At 42.2% G+C, this 21,719-nt stretch overlaps 1 protein-coding gene across 2 annotated transcripts in view; it reads left to right on the top strand.

Moving 5' to 3' along the window:
* Window positions 1–1,091: 1,091 nt before the first annotated feature.
* LOC124005236 (zinc finger protein 516-like) overlaps window positions 1,092–21,719 on the top strand; it is a 59,960-nt gene continuing 39,332 nt past the window's right edge. The window contains exon 1 of one of the 2 annotated variants that reach the window (XM_046314302.1): window positions 1,092–1,608. The gene's annotated coding sequence lies outside the window, so the exon portion shown is untranslated. The remainder of the gene's footprint in view (window positions 1,609–21,719) is intronic. The other variant, XM_046314304.1, reaches the window with a different exon arrangement.

The following is a 21,719-nucleotide window of genomic DNA, read 5'->3' as shown; positions in this document are numbered from 1 at the left end:
TATGTGTATGCTCAGGGAAGCCATTGTGAGCTGGAGTGTGGTGTATCAGTGGGTACCGATTCAAGGCTTGTGGTTGATAAGACTCAGTGGCTTAAATCACTGGTACATCAGAAGTTAGGAAGAAGGCTTCTTCCCTTTGCATGCAAAGCAAACACCCTCCCTATATACTCACTGCAATGCAGATATGAATCTACCCACAACACAAATTGAATTCAAAGTGGCCCAATTTAAAAGTAGTCTCATATTATCTAGGCCTCTTCGTTTAAATTCAACCTACCATAGTCTAAAGTCAATTTAGGTGGATCAAGAGAACCCTAAATGTATCTTTCAAATTGGTGTGCTTATACAGCCTTCCTATGCTAGTGAGTCTACAAAAATAGGCCAACCTACCAAGCAGATATTTTCTATCACTGAAACAATATATGACTATTTTACCTTTAACACCACTGTGAATTCCACTGTATCAAAAACAATAGAGTAGGTTACAAACATATCCTGTATTAATGCAACTAACAAATGAATACACTTTGCTTTTACCAATCATTACAGAATAAAAACGTAATTACACCTTCGTAAAGATTTTAATATAGCTAATACCTGTTTAATGAATGATAAAATGCCATGGTGTTGTAGCGAACGTATGGAACGGGAAGCTAACTGGGTCTCTGGAAAGGCAAAACTCCGTATGCATCGCACCAATAGGGTAAACTCACTTTGTGGAATTTTAATATGGCTCATTAAACGAGGGCTACACTGCCCCATTCGAAAAGGAAGGTACGTCCCCGTGCTTCAACTAACTTCAGCCTCACGGTGCAATCCCATGGCCCCACTTCTGACACCGATATAGCTCATTTAGAGCGTGGGAAGCGAACCCGGGTCTCTGTGAAAGGTATACACCCTACGCATCTTGCCAATATGTTAACTCGGTGGGAATCGTATAGCGTGGGTCGCTACATTATATTACTTATAATTACCTAGGCCAATTAGAAGTTAGACTAGTTCATCTAGGCTATTTGTTTGGGATGTATCTGATTCCTCTGTCTGTAACTGCATGCATTCCAAACGGCTTCTATCTACGACGTGCGTAAGCAGGTTTGAGAACCTGTCTGAATTGAATCCAAATGATAACACATTGATAGACAATATGTTGGCGAATATACAAGTGTTGCGCCAACATGTCATGTCGTCGTGTATGTCAACCGAATATTTGATTTAGTATAGTATCAATAACTTTGTGCTGATGGAGACAATAGTAAATAGTTCATTTAATGCGGGAGAGACCATCCACAGGCACTGAAAGGTGTATCCATGAAACGACCGAGGCGCAAACGTCTTGGTTTTGCTCCTAATGGAACACAGTCCAGGAAATAGGCTCTACTTAGGAGTTAAAGAAGCAATTGGAGGCTTTGCTTATCGTCATCGCTCGAGAGGAATCAAGCTCTTAGTGCATTGAATACTTGGGAGACCGATGACTATCCCTGTGTCACAGTGGTTTCGACTCACTCAATCATATGCACTTCAACATACAGCGCATGCTTTCACCTTTTGCGTTCGCCTATTCTTCGGGAGTGCTTCCAGGATATGTTTTGATCACACACTTGCACACAGGTACGTAACAATATTAGATTACATTGATGTTTTGCTTCCGTGTGTTTGGTGAGGGTTCTGAATGGCAGCCGAGTCGAAGAGTAGGAGTTGGAGCAAATACGAACCTATTAATTTAACCTACGTGAGACTATATCAAACAAACACAACAAACATTCCATTATCAATAGTCTGGATCTATAACAACATGCGTGCGTGGTTTATATCATCTGGGTTGGATAGAGCTGCCCTAATGTAGGCTACCTTTGCTTTGTCATATTCTTGAAATGTGAAGTTGAAAAGGTTGCTCTGTAATCATGCAACATCAAAACCCAAAGGGATTAATCCGATTGGAGGAACGTTAGGGGAAGTGCATGGTTGACTAGATTCATGTTTGTTGTTTTTATAATCGTAGTCAATTATTACATGGATATTTAATCGACTTTGTTGTTTGTTCCTTAAAACAGGCAGAGACAGATGAAAGCACATCCATATTAGGAAGTCGAATGTCCTACACATAGGTCTAATGGACATGCCATAGCTGTCATTTAGTGAGAGGAACATGACACAAATTTCATGCGTTCATAATAACTGATTTTGAGCTCGCCAACATGTTAAATAGCCTACCAACAAAATTAGTTGGAGCTCATTACAAATTCGAGTCTATGGTGGGGTGGGGGGTGCAAAACATGTGGCGGGGGTGTGGAGTCGGAATCAGATGGAGCACAACTTTTGAACTACGTGTCTTATTGTCCTTTATAAACTTCAATGCGCCATTGTAGACGGAGGTCCTATGCTCTATATGGGGAAGCCTAAACAAACAACTATTCTCCCGTTCTCCTATGCATGGAGATGTGTGTGACATTGTGGAAGGAACGAAAGCAGGAGGGCTGTGACGTCACAATCACAAAGTAGTGTCCACGTAGGGCAAGGGAGCAAATCACACGTCTGCGCACAGATGTCTGGTAGAAACAATTAGGCTACGCTTAGCCTATTCAAACCTCATATATTAAAAATATATATATATTTTTTAACATGTATTTACTTATTTGACTGGTTTTATTTACTAGAAGACTACAAAGATTAACATTCGGTAAAGGCTATAGGCACAATACCCAAATATATTGCCGTATAGGCTAACAAATTAAATATGAAGTTCCAAGCCATTTAAGCCAGCTGTAGGTTAGTATGCGATGCATAACGTTGCAGGGACGTCACGCCGGGGCTCTACATTCTTAGCGCAAGTGACACGAGAGAGAAAGAGAGCCGGTGACAGACAAACAGACAGGGACAGAGAGCATTGAACCTGTACAGTCCTACGGCAACGAGACCACCGCGAGTAAAATACGCCAGAAACGTGCCATGCAATGTAAATAAGTCATTGATAGAATCAAAAGATGAGTGGAACCGGCACTCACAAAATATAGTACCCCAAGTAGCCTTAGGCCTATCTGGAGTCATTCCCTCATATTGCATAACCATACCTCTCGTAAGGGGAAAACGGTTGTCTACTGTTACTGGGAAAGGAAGTCGTTAAATACACATTGTTGTTGCTGGTTGCAGGTCGGAATGGTATTATAGCCTCAGACAAACGTATTTGACTCCGTGTGAATACAGTGTTACTTGATGAGGAATGGGAGTGGTCATTCAATTAGGCTACCCTTTTGTTTTATTTGCCTGTGCCCTGATTTGAAGAATGTCATAACATCAAAACATGGCTGTTTTGTTTCCAGGACATTGCGACAACGTATAAGTATAGCAGTGAACTTGTCTGGCTACATTTCGTTGGCAATGTAGCGTAAAATCAGAGTTGAGTGTTTTGAATGACCCTGCGTGCTGAAAAAAAAGTTACGATATAGTTAGAAACTTGAAAGGTGGAAAATAATTTGACGTATTTGATAGAAAGCAGGCTAATAACGGTGCAGAATGCAGCATTGGGGACAGTGTCCGTCCTTAGACTTCCCACGTGTTTTACAGGATGCAGTTGTTGTCGTCTCTGGCGGCGTCAGGTTTCAAGACGTATAGGGAAATTGTATTCACCTTTCAAAAGTCCGCTGATGAAAATAGTTTGTTCTTTCTTTTAGATACACAAAATCATCCGTGACATTTGGACATGATCGTAACACACGACCTAGCCTAATTGTATTCTCCCTCAGAACTGAGTAGCTAACGAAATTAGAATGATAATCCACTGGAGTCCACCTTTCGTAATAGGCCTACATATTATTCTCAAAATCATTACAGTTAAAAACGTTTCAATCCAACCTTTTAATGCGAGTAAATTACATGTTGCATAAAAACATGTCATGACAGGCCTGATGGAAACAATCACATTTGTTGGTAAGCTTTCCAAATGTTAACGAAACAAATACACTAAGGCATGGTGGGATCTTTTTGTGTTGGCACAATTAATGATGCGAGAAATTGTTCTGGGAACGCTTTTGTGCGCAAATATTGGTATAATAACCTTTATATCGAAGTACATTTGGAGTCACGAAATGACATGTTATTTGATGCTCCCACTACGATTCGGCAACGCATGCAGTTTCTTAGGCTACAGATGAAATAACAGGTTGGTGAAAGTGCAAGGTGGCAAGCTTGATGCACTTTTCCAATAAATATCGAGGGTCTTATTCTGGTGACATGATGATCAATACTTGGCTGCAGTTTGACAAATAAAACTATTTGTTCAACTCGCTCTTTTGTCTGTACTAATCTCATCATGTGAACCATACCTGCCCTGTTGACTTAAAAAAAAACATTTTTTTTTAAGTAGGGAGTTCAGTCAAAGAACAAATTCCTATTTTCAATGAAGGTTTAAGAACAAGGAACACAGCAGCAGAACGACAGATTTTTGCCATGTCAGCTCGGGGCTTCGATCTTAATAATAATAATATTGCAACCTTTCGGTTACCAGTCCAACGCTCTAACCACTAGGTTACCTGCCACCCCTACCTGCAAGATGTTGGCTAGAGCACATGTGAGTGTGCCAATACCGGAGTGGGCACAATAGATAAATAAAGCAACAACAAAGAATGTGACAAAACCATCCGTAGAGTTGAAAATGCGATGGAAACCCATTTCATTTGTATTTTTTATTAGGTACATGGGAATTTAACTGCAAAAGTTATTTCTATGTGCACTACTTTTATGTGCACAAACACTTATGGTTACTACATGATTCCATATGTGTTATTTCATAGTTTTGATGTCTTCGCTATTATTCTGCAACGTAGAAAATAGTAACAAAATAAAGAAAAACCCCTTGAATGAGTAGGTGTTTCCAAACCCCTGACTGGTACTGTATATAAATGATCAGAGATTTGTGATGACGTGCATGTGGCATCTCCAAATCTCACAAATCTAAGTTTAAATATATGAAAATAGGAACAAGGTGGCCATGTTTAACATGCTTTCTCCCATCTTGATTAAATATCTATTTATTTAAAGATCAACGTTGTAGCAACATACTGTACCATGATCCACAGCTGATCATGTTGGGGCTACAAAAATGCACAGCTTCACAGAAGAAAGCCACTGGTGGAAAAGCCCTGTTGCAATGAAGTCACACAGTAGCACATACAATGACCCAACAGATTATATTTGATTGGGAAAGAGGGATACCTAGTCAGTTGCTCAACTGAATGCGTTCAACCGAAATGTGTCTTCCGCATTTAACCCAAACCCTCATAATCAGAGATGTGCGGGGGGCTGCCTTTAAAAACAACCACATCATGGGCATCCAGGGAGCAGTTGTTATTGTCTTGCTCAAGGGCAGAATGGCAGATTTGTCCAACTCGCTGGCTCAGGGAGTTACTGGCCCAATGCTTTTAACCACCAGGCTACCTGCCTTTTACCATCATGCTTTAAAAAAAAATTATTGACACCAAATGAATGACGAATACATTGAAATGTTAGTCTTCCTGAAGTAGATTGTGTGCTTACTTTACTTTCCATCTCTTGGCCTATCACACTTAAACTTTACACACTGTACCATGAAATGTCTTTTAAAGACGTTTTGTCATAGTTCCCCCTCCCGTTCTCTATCTGTAGGAGTCAAATTAGTGATTTCATTTTTTGAGCCGAATGTGTTCTATCGGCCTATATGAAACAATGAGGACAAGGCAGGCCTTTGTGGTGGCTGCATTGCATTTTTTACCCATGTGAATGGTGCCTCACATTCCACAGCAGCAGGCTCTAGCTGAATCGCACCAGGTCCTAGCTGAATGGCACCAGTAACTCCCTCTGCTGTTTTCATTACTGATTACTCCTATTGGGCTTTTTGAACAACACACACACACACACACACACACACACACACACACACACACACACACACACACACACACACACACACACACACACACACACACACACACACACACACACACACACACACACACACACACACATCTTACTATATTTTATATAATCACATTATGGAAGATCCATAGAACCCCATTTGGTTATGCATCTTAATTTCCTGTGTATCCCGTCTCTTTGTCCGGATAACCTGAGGTGCAACACTCAACAGTTGTGTGTCTTTTGTTTCCTCAATTTTTGTCTACCATGGCAACACCTTAATGGGCTAGGCTGATGTGGTAAACACACCACACCTCTACTACATTCTAGGAGATTTAAGATGCGTAATGTTGTTGCATAACCTGTATCCAGAGTAGAAAATACTTCCCATCGTCTTTTATCCATACACACAGTGTTGACTCATTTTTTTGTGTGGCTCACTTGGTTTGGGTAAAACAGCTATTTGTTTTTATTAAATTAATTGACTGTAATGGAATCTGTACCTGGCGGCTGTCTACAGATAATCCCAAAATTTAGTTTATCGGCAGACAGATAGGTAGTGGTACCTGGCTGTGTTAGTTTGTGGCCATGGCATTGATTTCAGCTGCACAGTAAGACTCCTCCTGTGAAAGGGCAGTCTCTCTCTGCCAGTTCAGAAAGACTGTGGCTCCTGGATTAAATTATAAATGAGCCCCTCCATAGGAAACTCATTGCTTATGTCCTCAGTATAATCAAAAGGAATGTATTTGGCAAAAGGACTGACTGCAGACCCTTTAAGGCACTGCTGTATCTTCTCTCATCATCACTACACACACACACACACACACACACACACACACACACACACACACACACACACACACACACACACACACACACACACACACACACACACACACACACGTGTTTTCTCCTAATTCTGCGCAAAGGGTAACAGGTGGGTGTGTAATCCCCATATTTGGGTCACACCTGCAACCCCATGGCTGGATCAATGAAATGCCATGCTACGTAAGCATGGGCTTGATAGTAAGCTATCTAGCAAGATATCTGGCCAAATTAGACCCGAAGAAAATGATTTAGTCATCGTGGGATTAGGGGTTAGAGGAGAGGAGTGGAGCGGGGTTGGAATGAGGTCGGTGGGAGGCTGGGGCCGAGGGATTTAACATGGCACATTTTGAGACTGCATGGTTAGCTAGTCAAGAGGCTGTGCTATTGTGATGGGGTAACATGTAATATGGTGTATTGGTAACACTTGATAACACACCTTCATGAATAAGCATTCAAAATAACATTTTCATTATTTGTTAGAAGAATTGTCAAAAAGTGTTACCGTTGTGTTTCAGGGACTATTGTAGTGAGACTGATTTTGGAATGCTGAATCTGAGATTGAATGAGGAGTTTCAACGGAACATTTGATTGGGTGATTTCGAGACTACCTAGTGTGTGTTTAGTGTCCTTCTGACACATAAATGCTTGCCTTCCAATTAACACATCATGCCTATTATTGGCCATTCGTCTCACATGAGAGAGTGAGAGAGAATGCTTGAACAACACCATGTTGATTATGCATCTGCCCCACTCCTGGCGAGTCAATAACTTAACCCCCACAGCAGATCACAAATACATTCATAAAACACTCCTTTGATTAATACTCACAGTAATTATTTGAATCTCCATCGGTTGTGGTATGCTGTAGTAAAGGAGCATATGTCTAATAGATTGTTTGCCTGCTCTGTGAACCAATGGTGGCATTGTTGCACTGATTGCTAAGGGATTAAAGAAGAGATACGATTAGGGAGAAGTAGCCCTGAGTCACGTGGATGGAATCAGGGATTGGAAAGAGACTCTGTGTGTGTGTGTGTGTGTGTGTGCTGTGGCGAGCTCATTGTCCAGCCCAGATGTCGCTAGCGACTAGCTCACTGGTATTATCGATCCCCTTTTTTTATAGACCCACTGCTCAATAGAATAATGGCATTATAAGCAGACGTTGAGTTGAATAAGACCAACATGATACAGTTGAAAAATGACTGTGATGAAACGCTCGCTAATAGAATCATATTTTGTCTTTGATCAGTTACCTTCTTCCATTGCCTTTTTTAATTCAAATGACAAAGGTCATCAAATGAAATTGATTGAATTGGGCCTTTAGCTTTTGAACATGACTTTTCCATCAACAAAGAAAACCTTTTGGTAAAAAGTCCCGGTCGATCAAATGATAATCATTAAATCAATAATAAGTGGGATATGAAGGAGGTCTTTGCTCCTGTTTTGTCTACATCAACAGGTAATATGTCCTCGATATGTTTGTTTTAGCCTTTGGTATCTCTCTATGCAGATGGAGATAAAAACATAGGTTGTCTATCATCCCATCTGGTAGTGACTGTCTTGACCGAATCGATGTACAGAAGCTAGCCAAGCTAGCAACCTAGGCTAATTGACGCTATTCTGTTGCACTTCCCCTTCCTTGTACACCACAACTCCATTCAGATGAAACAGCAGCCTACCCGGTGGCTGCTCGTTGTAGCCTACTCCTTCTTATTTAACTAACTTAATTCTGTCATTTTAATTCCATTTTTGCATTGATTAGAGATCTCTCACGTCGGCTGCTACACATGGCGCCACTGACGGTACCACTTTGATTTGCCAACAATAACAACAAACGTGTGACATCTCTGTAGGTTTCGCAAGTGTTCAAACGCTAATGTCCGTTCGGGTGTTCAAATAACCGTGCCCATCTCTACCTAACACTAGCAGTGGCCTGACACTATTCATCCTGACACTGCCTTCCACTGGCCATGCCTCTGCGTCTGTCTCTGCCGTGTGACTGAGGCTGTGGCCTTCCTCACGACCTTGTTCATATTTGATGAGCCACCGCGAGTCGCTAAGCCCCAGCCAGCTCTAAACACCCAACCGTAAGGTCTGAAGAGAGGAGAGGTGGGAGGGGAAAAGGGGTAGAGAGGTGGAGGGATAGAAGGGTGAAGGGTGGAGAGATGAGGACACTACGAACTTAATCCAAACCCGGTGTTCTGAAGGTCAACAAAGTGGGGTGGGGGGAGGGTTGGGGCAACGATGGCTTCAGCCTATATCTCATTGGAATCTCGAGAGGTGACCCCCCCCTTTTTTTTAAACAACGCTGGTTTAATAACACATGCTACTGTTTTTCTGCCATGAAAGTCGTGCTTCAATTTCCTTTGAATCCCAGTCGGGTACGAGAGCTCTTATACTTGTAAGCAAACACGTCATTTAGCTGAGATTTATGTACAGTGGGACAACTAGCTGGCATGTTATTTCTGCTGGTCCATGAAGTGAACAGCAGGAGACGTGGTCCTGCTGTGAGTGAGGCTGCTTTGTGGTGGTTAGTGAATGCTCTTATTAGATTAGATTAGCACGGCATCGTAGGCTGGACAGGCTCACACAAAGACCACACCCAATAGTCAGTGTCACACATACAAACAGCCCAGCAGACTCATTGAAGCATATTTAAAGTGGCTATACAGAACTTTTGCCTCTGGGTTGCTCTTGAGCCAAAAGGGGTCACGTAAAACAGACAGACATATTGTCAAGAAAATACCTCATTTGAAAGGGGCATATATTTCCACACCCGTGAGCCAAAACATATGTTGTTTACCTAAAACAAAGGATCTGCTTCGTCATCCACAATTATTAGGGATGACAAGTAAACTCGAAATAGAACAGAGTTGTCTCTGCTTTCCACTTAACTTGAGTTCTACGAGGATGATCTAGTTTCTAGACGAGGACACTGGGTAGATGTGTGCTTTGAGAGTGGAACAGGATGGATGTAGGCCTAGTTATTGTGCTTTTTGAAGCCTGGTGATGTTCGATGTCTGAATGACTTAGGGAAACAAGCTGGAAATGTCTCTGGGCTACAGCTGATCATTCACTAAAGAGGACCTGATCGTTAGCCACTGATGTCAACCCAACCTTGCATGACGGAGGGCGATATTTATGTTCCTATTTGTATGGGTGTGTATTGGGTTGTGTGTGTGTGTGTGCATTTGTGCTTGCGTGTGTGTGTGAGGGAGGGGTCCCCCAGTTGCCAGGCCCAGCTGTGTTTAAACACATTGCTTCACTAGAAGTGTTTTTCTGTGTGCCTACGTACGCAAGTGTGTAATAAAGTAATAAAGTGATAATCAATGTTGCTTTCATTCACATTATAGTATTCCCCCCCACCAAAAAAAAAAAAAAACCCTGAAATGTTCGTTATGGTTGTGTTCTCTCTTAGTAAGCATCTCTCTCACAAAGCTACTCATGTGGAAAAGCCAGACGGAGGGAGAGATGGTCTAGGATGGTTATTTGATTTCTCTGTCAGCAGCTGTGTCTGCATTCTCAGAATGAGGGAGAGAGATGGAGGCAAGGAAAGGGAGAGGGAGAGAGAATCCATATTTTGTTTATTTACTTTAACTTTTGTACTTGAACTATTTCTACATTGTTACAGCACTATATATAGACATATGACACTTTTTATTGATTTATTTCACTTTTGTTTATTATCTATTTCACTTGTTTTGGCAATGTAAACATATGTTTCCCATGCCAATAAACCCCCTTAAATTGAAATTCAGAGCGAGAACGAGCTGTGGAGAAGGGAGATGGGGGCAGACTGGTTTTGAGGTCACTGAGGATGGTGGTGAGGTTGATGACTGCCAGGGGCTAATGAACTTGCCCCATAGCCACGTGTGGAGCTGAATGTAAAGCTGGACAGAGGTAGCTACCACATGATCCACTGCCTTTGCTGGCCTCTCTCCACTACATCAGCCAAGGCAATGAAACAAAATGAAAGATCGCTGCTTCCTGAGTGGCTGTTCTCTTCCACCCCCCCCATCCTCTCTCTTTGTCTCTGTCTCTGTCCCTCCCTTTCTCTCTCTCTCTCTCTGTCTCTCTCTCATTTCTGAAAGGCTGCACTATTGTCCCAAACTAGGCTTAATCTGAGTCTGGGAAACCGACCCTCTATGTTTTCCACCGTCCTCTAGTCCAGATTCTGTCTTCTACCCTCTGCCTTCCATGGGCTTCTGCTGCCAGCGGCCACTGTTATCCACTGGGGATGCACGTTTCCCAGCTGCTGCCTCTATACCTCTTGCCCTGGGTGTAGCTTGTTGGTGTAGTAGCGGTTCAGAGAGGGGAAACCAAAGTCAGGGAGCTCTTAGCAATGACCCCCAACCCCCCCCCCCCCCCCCCCCCCACTCGCCCCTCCTCATTGGTCCTTGGTGTTTTGTAAAGACCTAGATCTCCTTGCACTCCCCCATACGCTCCCCTACCCCGCTGACCTCGGTGTCCTGTTCCCACATTATATCCAGATGTGTGTGTGTGGGTGTGTGTGTGTGTGTGGGAGGGAGGGGCCCCCCCAGTAGCCAGGCCCAGACTCAGATTATCTGAAGCTGCTATTAAACACACTCATTCACTAGACTTCTCTGTTGACCCTACTACTGAGAGAACGGAAGTCAGATGTCATCATGGTGAACTGACTACCATGCCCTCGTACACCACTTTCAATTTACATGTATTTCCATGTATTTCCATTTAAATAAACACTTTACATTTTCCAGGGTCAAGAAGGAACCTGCCAGTAAGCATTTCGTTGGAAGTTGTATACCATGTATGTGTGTGTGTATATATATATATATATATATATATCCCCTTGAACTTTGCGACCTTTTGCCACATTTCAGGCTTCAAACATAAAGATATAAAACTGTATTTTTTGTGAAGAATCAACAACAAGTGGGACACAATCATGAAGTGGAACGACATTTATTGGATATTTCAAACTTTTTAAACAAATCAAAAACTGAAAAATTGGGCGTGCAAAATTATTCAGCCCCCTTAAGTTAATACTTTGTAGCGCCACCGTTTGCTGTGATGACAGCTGCAAGTCGCTTGGGGTATGTCTCTATCAGTTTTGCACATCGAGAGATTTTTTTTCCCATTCCTCCTTGCAAAACAGCTCGAGCTCAGTGAGATTGGATGGAGAGCATTTGTGAACAGCAGTTTTCAGTTCTTTCCACAGATTCTCGATTGGATTCAGGTCTGGACTTTGACTTGGCCATTCTAACACCTGGATATGTTTATTTTTGAACCATTCCATTGTAGATTTTGCTTTATGTTTGGATCATTGTCTTGTTGGAAGACAAATCTCCGTCCCAGTCTCAGGTCTTTTGCAGACCCCATCAGGTTCTTTAAGAAATGGCTTTCTTCTTGCCACTCTTCCATAAAGGCCAGATTTGTGCAATATACGACTGATTGTTGTCCTATGTACAGAGTCTCCCACCTCAGCTGTAGATCTCTGCAGTTCATCCAGAGTGATCATGGGCCTCTTGGCTGCATCTCTGATCAGTCTTCTCCTTGTATGAGCTGAAAGTTTAGAGGGACGGCCAGGTCTTGGTAGATTTGCAGTGGTCTGATACTCCTTCCATTTCAATATTATCGCTTGCACAGTGCTCCTTGGGATGTTTAAAGCTTGGGAAATCTTTTTGTATCCAAATCCGGCTTTAAACTTCTTCACAACAGTATCTCGGACCTGCCTGGTGTGTTCCTTGTTCTTCATGATGCTCTCTGCGCTTTTAACGTTTTATATCTTTATGTTTGAAGCCTGAAATGTGGCAAAAGGTCGCAAAGTTCAAGGGTGCCGAATACTTTCGCAAGGCACTGTATATACTGTATATAAAAAGCGTACTTCCTTCCTCCCTTCATTGTAGTAATCACTTATCTGGCATGACAAGTGGTGAATGGATATCTTGCTGTCACAATTAATGTCAGACCAGTGATCACTTCAAGGGTGGGAGAAAGGGTATATATTTTCTTAAGTATTCAAACAGGGCCCCGGAGATATCTAACATAGCTTCTCTTAGCTCTACTGGGTTATAACACTTTAGGAATCACAATAAACGCTTTGTCGTGATCTTGTTTTGTTTCTGTGATGCACTGTAACTGAACTAACTTCAAATAACATAATAATAATATTTTTTAAATAGAAAAATAATAAATGAGGTATAAATAGAAGTATAACAACACATGGAATAAATACACAATGAATAACTTGGCTATATACACAGGTTACCAGTACTGAGTTGATGTGCGGGGGTACGAGGTAATTGAGGTGAACATGTACATATAGGTAGGGATAAAGTTACTAGGCATTGGGATAGATAATAAACAGTAACAGCAGCATATTTGAGTCAAAACAGATTAGTGCAAAAAAGGGTCACTGCAAATATTCTGGGTAGTTTATTGGTTAACTATTTAGCAGTCTTATAGCTTGGGTGTAGACGCTCTTCGGGGTCCTGTTGGTTCCAGACTTGGTGAATCAGTACCACTTTCTGTGCGGTAGCAGAGAGAACAGTCTATGACTTGGGTGGCTGGATTTTTTTCTTTGACAATTTTTAGGGCCTGCCTGGTATAGAGGTCCTGGATGGCAGGAAGCTTGGTGATGTACTGGGCCGCACGCACTACCTTCTGCAGCACTTTGCAGTCAGATGCCAAACAGTTGCCCTACCAAGCGGCGATGCAGCCAGTCAAGATGCTCTCAATGGTACAGCTGTGGAACTTTTTGAGGATCTGAGGGCCTGTGCTGAATCTTTTCAGCCTGCTGAGGGGGAAGAGTCTTTGTCGTGGCCTCTTCACGACTGTGTTGATGTGTGTGGACCATGATAGTTCCTTAGTAATGTGGACACAAGAAATTGAAGCTCTCGACCTGTACCACAAAATCCCCATCGATGTGGATGGGGGCGTGTTCGGCCCTCTGATTCCACATCCGACGAGTCGGTGTAGTATGACTCGGTCTTGGCCCTGTATTGACACTTTGCCTTTTTGATGGTTTGTCGGAGGGTGAAGCAGGATTTCTTATATGAGTTTGGATTAGTGTCCCGCTCATTGAAAGTGGCAGCTCTAGCCTTTATCTCAGTGCGGATGTTGCCTGTAATCCATGGCTCCTGGTTGGGATATGTACTGTATCTATGGTCACTGTGGGAACAATGTTGTTGATACAGTAATTAATGAAGCCGGTGACTGATGTGGTGAACTCCTCAATGCCATCGGATGAATCCCAGAACATATTCCAGTCTGTGCTAGCGAAACAGTCCTGTAGCTTAGTATCCGCTTCATCAGACCACTTCCGTATTGAGCGGGTCACTTGTACTTCTTGTTTCAGTTTTTGCATATAAGCAGGTATCAGGAGGATAGTTATGATCAGATTTGCCAAAAGGAGGGCGAGGGAGAGCTTGTATGCGTCTTTGTGTGTACAGTGAAGGTGATCTAGAATTCTTTTCGCCTCCAATTGGACAGGTCATGTGCTGGTAAAAATAAGGTAAAACGGGTTTCAGTTTTCCTGCATTAAAAGTTACTGGCCACTAGGAGCACCGCCTCTGGGTGAGCATTTTCTTGTTTGTTTATGGCCCTACACAGCTCGTTGAGTGTGGTCTTCATGCCATCATCGCTTTGTGGTGGTAAATGGACAGGTACGACAAATATTTCCATGAGAATCGTAGAAATTCAGTTGTTTGGTCTCCAGCATTGCTTCAAGTTGGACCTATGTCACCACAGGAAAACTGTGCCATGCAAAAAAACTACATTTTGTTTTTGCTGAGCCCACATATGAATGGAATCTAATAGACCTCGGAGAATCAGGGCTCGTTGTCAGAATATTATTGATAAGAGGTGACACACACACACACACACACACACACACACACACACACACACACACACACACACACACACACACACACACACACACACACACACACACACACACACACACACACTCTCTAATACCACTATCTTGCTCGGGAATGATTGTTTTCATGGTATTCCCATAACAAAGTCAACGAGACAGAGGCTCTTTGCTCTTGAGGCTCCTGGCCGTGATAATCTAATCCCTGGCCACAGAACTCTATTTAAAGAGCAAACTAATCCCATCAGATTATACCTTGCCGACGACCACAAAATCACCCAATTCATGCCCCATGACCGTGGGTGGAGAAATCTGTTCACCGCCATAACCGAGGGAAGCTACAGGAGGTCCGTGTTCATTTGAGCATAAAGTATAACATGTTTTTAAAACATTCCGTAACAGAAAACAAAAAATGTCTGTTTCTTATTGGACAAGTCGAGGTAGTCACTCCCTGGTTCAGTCTGTCTTCTCCTGTTCGGTGCCTAATGAACACGACCCTTGCTGTTAACCTCTTGCTCCTACCTGACACGCAGGCGTCCCATCTAGACATCTGGAAATGCAAATGCGCTACGCGAAATGCTAATAGCACTCGTTAAAACTCAAACGTTCATTAAAATACACATGCAGGGTATTGAATTAAAGCTACACTCGTTGTGAATCCAGGCAACAAGTCAGATTTTTAAAATGCTTTTCGGCGAAAGCATGAGAAGCTATTATCTGATAGCATGTAACACCCCAAAAGTGATGTGAACACTTCTATTGTCTGCAGCCTTTTCTGTTGTGCTGCTGTTAGTGTGCTTCTTTGTCTCTGTGGATCTTTACAGTCAGTGTACCACCACTACCTTATACTGTATGTCTTCAACTGTCTTCAGCTGTGCCAATAAGTTATTCTCTCCTCTCCTCGGTGCTCATCTATTCTGGTCTAAATCACCAAATTCTGTGCAGTGCAGACATCACTGACATGAGTTCTGTGTAGGCTAGTGTATTGCTCTGTGCAGGGTGCTGTAGCACAGAGCTGCTCTGTGTGTTGCATTCCACTGTGCAGTCCCATGCTGCTGATTTACACAGAATACACACCCACACGACGCTCTTTCTCTATGCTGATGGACGCACACTACCGGTCAAAAGTTTTAGAACAACTACTCATTCAACGGTTTTTCTTATTTAAAAAAAAAAAAAAAAACAATTTTCTACATTGTAGAATAGTAGTGAAGACATCAACACAATGAAATAACACCTATGGAATCATGTAGTAACCAAAAAAGTGTTCAACAAATCTAAATCTATCTTATATTTGATATTCTTCAAATAGCCAGATGATAGCCCTATTTGGTCTTCACTATTATTCTACAACGTAGAAAGTAGTATAACATTGAGGAAAACCTTTGAATGAATAGGTGTTCTAAAACCTTTGACCGGTAGTGTACGTGTACGTAAGACAAACACACAGACATACAAATGTTTCTCACAGCAGAAAAATAATCCTGCAGCAACAGGCAATGTGAATTATTGTGTGGATTATAATAAATTGACATTTTTGTAGGGGTTGATACATTTTTTTGTAAAGAGATAGCAAGGTCTCCCACTTAAAAAGATGAGAGAGGCCTGTCATTTTCATCATAGGTTCACTTCAACTATGACAGACAAAATGAGGGAAAAAAATACAGAAAATCACATTGTAGAATTTTTTAAAATGAATTTATTTGCAAATTATGGTGGAAAATAAGTATTTGGTCACCTACAAACAAGATTTCTGGCTCTCACAGACCTGTAACTTCTTCTTTAAGAGGCTCCTACGTCCTCCACTCGTTACCTGTATTAATGGCACATGTTTGAACTTGTTATCAGTATAAAAGACACCTGTCCACAACCTCAAACAGTCACACTCCAAACTCCACTGTGGCCAAGACCAAAGAGCTGTCAAAGGACACCAGAAACACAATTGTAGACCTGCACCAGGCTGGGAAGACTGAATCTGCAATAGGTAAGCAGCTTGGTTTGAAGAAATCAACTGTGGGAAATGGAAGACCTACAAGACCACTGATAATCTCCCTCGATCTGGGGCTCCATGCAAGATCTCACCCCATGGGATCAAAATGATCACAAGAACGGTGAGCAAAAATCCCAGAACCACACAGGGGGACCTAGTGAGTGACCTGCAGAGAGCTGGGACCAAAGTAAGAAGCATTTCAAGGTCCTGGAGTGGCCTAGCCAGTCTCCAGATCTCAACCCCATAGAAAATCTTTGGAGGGAGTTGAAAGTCCGTGTTGCCCAGCAACAGCCCCGAAACATCACTGCTCTAGAGGAGATATGCATGGAGGAATGGGCCAAAATACCAGCAACAGTGTGTGAAAACCTTGTCTGTCATAGTTGAAGTGTACCTATGATAAAAATGACAGGCTTCATCTTTTTAAGTGGGGAGAACTTGCACAATTGGTGGCTGACTAAATACTTTTTTGCCCCACTATATATATATACACACACACACACACACACACACACACACACACACACACACACACACACACACACACACACACACACACACACACTTTTTCCCTCCCCAATTTCATGATATCCAATTACGATCTTGTTTCATCGCTGCAACTCCCCAACGGGCTCTGAAGAGGCGACGGTTGAGTCATGCGTCCTCCATACCCCCATACCGTGCTCTAGCGACAAGGAGCGCAATGAGCCAAGTAGAGCCACCCCGGCAAACCCTCCTCTAACCCGGATGACACTGGGACAATTGTGCACCTCCCCATGGGACGCCTGGTCACTGCTGGTATTGAACCCAGGCCTGTAGTGACGTCTTAGCCCGCTGCGCCACTCGGGAGGCCCCAAGTTTGACATTTTGTAAATGGAAAAAAAACGTGGAAATTGCTAACTTTAGAAGCTGTTTGAAATCTTGGATACACTACACCCCTCAAATGCAACTATGGACCTCGAAGCCAGTGCCATTGCGTTTTTTTCTCATTATTCCCGTGTAATCAGGGACTGATTTACACCTGGGACACCAGGTGGATGCAATTTATTATCAGGTACAAAAGAAAACCAGCATTCTTCAGACCTCGTAGGGTAAGAGTTGAATAACGTTGCACTACATGTTTGCATTTCCTGCAACAACCGTGGGATCAAATTTCAGAACGTACACCTGTACAGGTCTTGTTGATGTTTCCATCAGTAATGCATCCTCACACAGCTACGGTATATACAGTTGAAGTCTGAAGTTTACATACACTCCACAAATTTCAGAAGTTAACATGCACTAAGTTGACTGTGCCTTGAAACAGCTTGGAAAATTACAGAAAATTATGTTATGGCTTCTGATAGGCTAATTGACATCATTTGAGTCAATTGGAGGTGAACCTGTGGATGTATTTCAGGGCCTACCTTCAAACTCAGTGCCTCTTTTCTTTACATCATGGGAAAATCAAAAGAAATCAGCCAAGACCTCAGAAATAAATTGTAGACCTCAAAGTCTGGTTCATCCTTGGGAGCAATTTCCAAACGCCTGAAGGTACCACGTTCATCTGTACAAACAATTAGTACGCAAGTATAAACACCATGCAGCCGTCATACTGCTCAGGAAGGAGACTCGTTCTGTCTTCTAGAGATGAACGTACTTTGGTGTGAAAGTGCAAATCAATCGCAGAATAACTGCAATGAAACTTGTGAAGATGCTGGAGGAAACAGGTACAAAAGTATCTATATCCACAGTAAAACGAGTCCTATAACATAACCTGAAAGGCCGCTCAGAAAGGAAGAAGCCACTACTACAAAACCACCATTAAAAAAGCCAGACTACGGTTTGCAACTGCACATGGGGACAAAGAACATACTTTTTGGAGAAATGTGCTCTGTCTGATGAAACAAACATTGAACTGTTTTTGCCATAATGACCATTGTTATGTTTGGAGGAAAAGGGGGAGGCTTGCAATCCGAAGAACACCATCCCAACCGTGAAGCACGGGGGTGGCAGCATCATGTTTTGGGGTGCTTTGCTGCAGGAGGGACTAGTGCACTTCACAAAATAGATGACATCATGAGGATGGATAATTATGTGGATATATTGAAGCAACATCTCAAGACATCAGTCAAGAAGTTAAAGCTTGGTCACAAATGGGTCTTCCAAATGGACAATGACCCCAAGCATACAGTACTTACAAAGTTGTGGCAGAATGGACAACAAAGTCAATGTATTGGAGTGGCCATCACAAAGCCCTGACCTCAATCCTATAGAACATTTGTGTGCAAAACTGAAAAAGCGTGTGAAAAAGCAAGGAGGCCTACAAACCTGACTCTGTTACATCAGCTCTGTCAGGAGGAATGGGTCAAAATTCACCCAACTTATTGTGGGAAGCATGTGGAAGGCTACCTGAAACGTTTGACCCAAGTTAAACAATTTAAAGGCAATGCTACCAGATACACTCAGTATGTAAACTTCTGACCCACTGGGAATGTGATGAAAGGAATACAAGCTGAAATAAGTCATTCTCTCTACTATTTTTCTGAAATTTCACATTCTTAAAATAAAGTGGTGATCCTAACTGACCTAAGACAGGGAATTTTTACTAGGATGAAATATCAGGAATTGTGAAATAACTTAGCCAAATACGTTTAAACTCAGTTTATGTAAACGTCCGACTTCAACTGTACTGTAACGGCCGTTGTTGGTGGAAGAAGGTGAGGACCAAACCGCGGCGTGGCATGTGTTCATGATGTTAATATTTAATTAATTAAACTGAACACTGAAATACAAAACAACAAAGTGAAAGAACGAAACGACAACGAAACAGTCCTGTCTGGTGAAGACGCACAACAGAAAATAATCACCCACAACTCAAGGGTGAAAACAGGCTGCCTAAGTATGGTTCTCAATCAGGGAGAACTATTGACAGCTGCCTCTGATTGAGAACCATACCAGGCCAAACACAGAAATTCCAAATCATAGAAAAAATAACATAGACTGCCCACCCCACCTCACGCCCTGACCATACTAAAACAAAGACAAAAACAACGGAACTAAGGTCACAAAGTGATGTACGTGAAACCATGCTAGACATCTAGCCTAAATGCTGCAAAAGCACACTCCCACTCACACACACACATATACACACAGGGGGAGTGTGTTGTGTGAAGCAGGGCAGAAGCTCGGCCCGATGTGAAAATAATAAAAGGAGTAGCAAATCCTTCCGCTTATTTGTTGTGTAACAGGACTGAGGGTTTATCATCGCTTGGGCAGACCGAGAGAGAGACACGCACAGCCCAGGTCTCTGTCGCCAGGTGAATCCCGTTGGAATCGTTGAGCTCCGTCACTGACTGTCTTGAGTTCTCCAGAGAACCTGTAGACGTGCCGTAATCACCGCTGTTTACCTGTATGGTAATGTGCAGCTGCGTGTGTTCAGCTTCGCTGTGCATAGTAGTCCGCTCAACCCTCTGATGACATCATTGTCTATGTTACCTTACCTTACTCATCATTTACCTGACGTTACCATGCTAAAAACCATTGCAGAAATGTCATTATCTCACCCCAGGTATATTTATAATATACCCCACCAGGACATTCTGTTATAGGTGACTGGTGCACTGTTAAAAGGAAGTGTTTTGTAACACTAAAACTAGTAGCAACTAAGCTGCCACCATCGTTAAGGAGACAAAACCTTAACTTAACTCCTTGAGTTTTGAAAGGGGGTAATGATACAGATTTACTGTGTTCTGAAACATTCATCCTGAGGTGTTCCGAAACATGACAGTGTGTTGTAACACCACTTAATCAAGAGTTGGGCAACATCTTGCAAGAGACTGGGAAAAAGTTGAGGACACTATTATCGTGTTTCGAGTCGTGTCTAGTGCAGAATAAGATCCCTTCTTCTGAAGTTTCCAAATACTGTAAATGGGAGTCCCTCCTCTTGTTGTATATTCCTTGCTCTTATACGGTATGCTGATAAACGCCTCTTTGGTCATTCCCAAAGGTCAAGTGTACAGTATTATGCTCAAACAAAAGATGCACGAAAATATAGTTTTGTGAAAATACAAATTATTAACGTTTGTCCAGGATAATAACTCATGAGCACAAAATGTGTTTTTCAGGACATGATTTTGAAGCTTCAAATGCTTCATTTTCTGTCTCCTCCTCTGATGAAGAGGTAGAATAAGGATCGGACCAAAATGATAACGTGATGATGTTTCATGATAATATTTTAATGAAGGAAAAAACAATACAAGCGGAAACTACAAAAATATGAAAAGTGAAAAACCGAAACAGCCCTATCCGGTGCAAACACAAAGACGGGAACAATCACCCACCAAAACACTCACAGAATATGGCTGCCTAAATATGGTTCCCAATCAGAGACAACGAAAATCACCTGACTCTGATTGAGAACCGCCTCAGGCAGCCATAGACTAATTAGTCACCCCACAAAACCCCAAGACAAAACACACCACAATAACCCATGTCACACCCTGGCCTGACCAAATAAATGAAGAAAACACAAAATACTAAGACCAAGGCGTGACATTTTCTTTGCAGATATATGTGTTCTGCTACCTCGTTTTACCTCTGCTGCTATGACTTACATAGCCCTACATATTTTGGATTGTAACATCATTTATAATCTCACAAATGGGCCTGGCAACTGTAGCCTGTAATTAGTGCCATTTTCTACACTAGGAAAAATATTCAATTCCCAGTGTCTTCTTTAAAATGTTAATTAAAGAGTCAATATGTACGCTATAAACTATTAGCATTTCAAACCATGTGATTGTATGAGAGGCACAGTTTGCCAAAATCTGTTTTTGTGTTTTGATGTGGCCTTTTACATGCATTGAAACACTAACAATGGTTTTCACAAGACAGCCTTTAAAACATTCCTATTTCTGCGTTTCAGAGTACTTCCATTCTGTTTTCAAATACATTCAGTGGTATTATAACACTGACATTGGGTTTACATTCAAACACCGTCCGTAGATTTACAACCATTATCTCAAATCGACCCCTTTGCCCCCCCCCCCCTCATACATCAGCGTTTCCCAAACTCGGTCCTGGGGACCCTAAGGGGTACACATCTAGTTTTTTTGCCCTAGCACCATACATCTGATTCATATAATTAACGAATCAGTGGTGGTGTTTGGGCAAAAACCG

This window comes from Oncorhynchus gorbuscha, linkage group LG19 (genome assembly GCF_021184085.1).
Source record: "Oncorhynchus gorbuscha isolate QuinsamMale2020 ecotype Even-year linkage group LG19, OgorEven_v1.0, whole genome shotgun sequence".
Classification (NCBI taxonomy): Eukaryota; Metazoa; Chordata; class Actinopteri; order Salmoniformes; family Salmonidae; genus Oncorhynchus; species Oncorhynchus gorbuscha.
Note: the sequence above shows the minus strand (reverse complement) of the source record. Positions and strands in the feature narration are given on the sequence as shown.